The following is a 4,458-nucleotide window of genomic DNA, read 5'->3' on the forward strand; positions in this document are numbered from 1 at the left end:
TTAGTTCTTCCATCTTGTCATTTTGTCCAGAAAAGAATAGATGAAAGAGAGGGAAAATACTATAATAGCAACAATGACACCAGAAACATACATACTACACAAATCAGAAGAGAACAGAAAGCAGAAAGAAAAGAAAAAAAAAAAGAGAATAAAATCAAATAAGAAGTTGAAAAGAACAATAAACTAGATCCTGGGTGTATTTTGGTCTGTTTGTTAGAAGAAACTATATCCCAAAGTAGGAAAGAAAGAAAAACATATATATACAAAAATGAAGTTGAATACAATGAAAGGAAGCCAAAAATGAAAAAAAACCCCACAAAAGTGTAAAAATGAAAATTAAAAAACACTTAAAAATAATTGATAAAGAAAATAGCTGAAAAGGAAAATAAAATATAAAACAGAAGACTAAAGAATAATAAGGAAAAAAACACAAATGCTATATACGTTTTTCCCCAAGAGCTGGAGTTTTGCAATTCTATATGAAATTTAAACTTGGTATTAGCCAGAAGTTCCTGCTGGTCTTCTGGGGGAGGGTCCTATTGTGCTGATTCTCAGGTGTCTTTGTCCCGGTGGAATTGCACCCCTTTCCCAGGGGGCCAGGCTCAGTGTAAGCGGCTCTGGGGCAGGTGTGGGGATGAAAATGGCAGCACCCTGATCTCTAGCCCTGGAGCTGAAAGTTCACACCCCCAGTCTTCAGTGAACCCTCACAGAAAAGCCATCACTCTTGGCTTCCTGGTTTCTGTCCGAACTCTGTGTTCATCCAGCCTGTTACTAGTGTTTTTATCTCGGGCATGCGATTTCCTTTCAAGTCTCCAACATTTATGGACTCCTGGGGTATGCACCTGGGCCACTCCTCCAGGGGCAGGAAGGGGCTTATTGCTGTAGTTCTGCCTTTTGCTGGGCCCCTGCTCAGAGAGCAGTGGCCTGACCATGCAGTAGTTCATGGTTTATGGCAACACCAAGCAGAAAATTGGTGCCTGGGCTCACTGTTTGCAACCAGCTTCCCGAACTCCAATGCTTGGGAACTCTGCCACACTCAGGCACCCCCCCCTTTTTTTGTGACCCTGGAATCCTGAGACCATGCTGTCCCACCTGGGATTCTGTCCTACTTTGTCTCCTGAGCACCTTACAGGCAAACTTCTAAAAGTTCCGATTTTACCCTCTACTGGTTATAACACTTTCCAGTACCTGGCTTATGGAGGCCCTCTCCCCTGACAGTTTATCTGCCAATATATCACCTTGGATTCACGTCTCCACACCTCCTACCTGGCAAAAAGTGGTTGTTTTCTATTTGTAGAATTGTAGCGATTCTTTTCTCAGATCTCTGGTTGGTTTTGCAGGTGTTCAGAATGATTTGATAACTCTAGCTGAATTCCAGGGACCAGACAAAATTAGGGTCCCCTACTCCTCTGCAATCTTTCTACCCTCTTATAATGACTGTTTTAATGCACTTGTTTCCTAGTAATGTTTGTGCCCATTCTGGGTTGGTTTTTTAAAAAGAGCTTTATTGAGGTATAATTCATACACCATACGATTACCTATTTAATTGTATAATTATATGGTTTTTAGTATATTCAGATATGTAGAAGCATCACGTTAACTTCAGAACATTTTTAATCACCTTAAAAAGAAACCTCAGACTCATTAGCTATCATTCCTTATCACCCTATCCCCCTCTCAACCTCAAGGAATCACTAGTCTACTTTCTGTCTCTATAGATTTCCCTTCTGGATTTTCATGTCACTGAAATCATACAATACATGGTCTTTTGTAACCTTTCACTTAGCATGTTTTCAGGGTTCATCCATGTTGTGACATGTATTAGCATTACTTCATTCCTTTTTAATAGCTGAATAATTTTCCATTTTATGGATCTATCACGTTTTGTTTATCCACCCATCAACTGATGAACGTTTGGTTGTTTCCACTTTTTGGTTATTATGAATAAGAGCTGCTATAATCATTAATGTCCAAAGTTTTGCACGGATATCTGCTTTGATTTCTCTTGGGTATATACCCAGGAGTAGAACTGCTGGGTCCTATGGTAACTCTATGTTTAATCACTTGATGAATTGCCAAACTAACTGTTTTCCAAAGTGGCTGCACCATTTTACATTTTCTCCAACAGTGTATGAGGGTGTCAATATTTTCACATCCTTGTCAACACTTGTCATCTACTCTTTGATTCTAGCTATTCTGATAGGTGTGAAGTAGTATCCCATTGTGGTCTGGTTTGGTTTTAATTGATTTTTCTTGTCATCATGTGTTCTAATTTTCTGTTTCTCAGTGTACCTGGTATTTTTTAATTAAAGGATAGACATTTTGATTTTATTTTGTGTTGTGCTAGATATTTTTGTGTTCCCATAAGTATTTTTGAGCTTTGTTATGAGACAGTTACTTGAAAATGGTGTGATCCTTTTGGGTCTTGCTATTAATACTTGTTAGGCAGTACCAGAGCAGTATTTAATCATGGGCTAATTATTCCCCACAACTAAGGCAGAATCCTTCTGAGAACTCTATCCAATATTCCTTGAAGTATGAGTTTCTCCAGTTCGGCTAGTTGGAACAGTCACTGTTTCAGCCTCATGTGAACAACAGGAACTTTTCTGATTATTATGGATAGTTGCTTCCTGACTTCACATAATTTCCTCTTACATATGTGTTGTTTCATATATTTTATCTAGTTTTTGAGTTGTTTTAGGTGGGAAGGTAAATCTGGTACCTCTGACTCCATCTTGGCTAGAAGCAGAACCGCTTGATCTATTTTAATAGTCTCCTAATTTCCCAAGTTTACTGTTTCTCAGCTCATCTTTGTGCTATGAGACTTACCTTCATAAATACAAATTTTATGTGACTCTGTTTATCTCAGATGGACATTGTATTGATGAAAATTGAGAGAAATGACCCTTCCAAGGTTCAGATACAATTTCATCTATATGTCTGCAACTTCAACTGCTGCTCTCTTTTAGATGGCATACTGGTAAGTATGGTATTTGAATTTGCTATTTCTGTATTGAATTTTCTTTTTTTTTTTAAGAGAGTAGTGGTCTTTTTTTAAAAAAGATTAATTTTTTATTTTGAGAGAGACAGAGATAGCGACAGAGATAGCTAGAGAAAGCATAAGCAGGGAGGGGAGGGAGAAGCAGGCTCCCCACTGAATAGGGAGCCCAATGCAGGGTTCAATCCCAGGATCAGGACCGGAGCTGAAGGCAGACATCCAACCAACTGAGCCTCCCAGGTGCCCCTGTATTGAATTTTCTGACTAATCCCCCTCCTACCATTTAAACCGGAAATGACATTTAATCAAGAAACTGAATGAGGGGTGCCTGGCTGGCTCAGTCATTAAACAGTTGCCTTTGGCTCAGGTCAGGATCCCAGGGTCCTGGGATCAAGCCCCGCATTGGGCTTTCTACTCAGCAGGGAGCCTGCTTCTCCCTCTCCCACTCCCCCTGCTTGTGTTCCTGCTCTCGCTCTCTCCATCAAATAAATAAATAAAATCTTTAAAAAAAAAGAAACTGAATGAAAGAAAAGATTTTTTTCCCCTGTGTATCTCCTGTTATTAGTAAGCTACATTATCCTTCTTGGCAAGTTTTCTATGAGCTTGATATAGTATATTCTCCTGAAATTTATGAATCTTGATAGCTTGAAAATAGCTTGATATAGAAATTATCAGTAGATAAACATGGAGCTTCTTTAAAGTTTGTTAAGTTCTGGACACCACTGCAGCAAGTAGAAAGAAGAACTACTATTTTTTAAATTTTTTTATTATGTTAATCACCATATATTACATCATTTGTTTTTGATGTAGTGTTCCATGATTCATTGTTTGTCCACAACACCCAGTGCTCCATGCAGAATGTGCCCTCTTTAATACCCATCACCAGGCTAACCCATCTCCCCACCCTCTTCCCCTCTAGAACCCTCAGTCTGCCCTTCAGAGTCCATCATCTCTCATGGTTCGTCTCCCCCTCTGACTTACTCCCCTTCATTCTTCCTCTCCTGCTATCTTCTTCTTTTTCTTTTTTCTTAAAATATGTTGCATTATTTGTTTCAGAGGTACAGATCTGCGATTCAACAGTCTTGCACAACCCACAGCGCTCACCGCAGCACATACCCTCCCCAATGTCTATCACCCAGCCACCCCATCCCTCCCACCCCCAACCACTCCAGCAACACTCCGTTTGTTCCTGAGATTAAGAATTCCTCATATCAGCGAGGTCATATGATACATGTCTTTCTCTGATTGACTTATTTCACTAAGCATAACACCCTCCAGTTCCATCCACATCACTGCAAATGGCAAGATCTCATTCCTTTTGATGGCTGCATAATATTCCATTGTGTATATATACCACATCTTCTTTATCCATTCATCTGTCGATGGACATCTTGGCTCTTTCCACAGTTTGGCTATTGTGGACATTGCTGCTATAAACATTGGGGTGCACGTACCCCTTC

Source organism: Eumetopias jubatus, unplaced genomic scaffold, assembly GCF_037043125.1.
Source record: "Eumetopias jubatus isolate StellerSeaLion01/CBP00866 unplaced genomic scaffold, mEumJub1_p1.0 scaffold_8, whole genome shotgun sequence".
In the NCBI taxonomy this organism is placed as follows: Eukaryota; Metazoa; Chordata; class Mammalia; order Carnivora; family Otariidae; genus Eumetopias; species Eumetopias jubatus.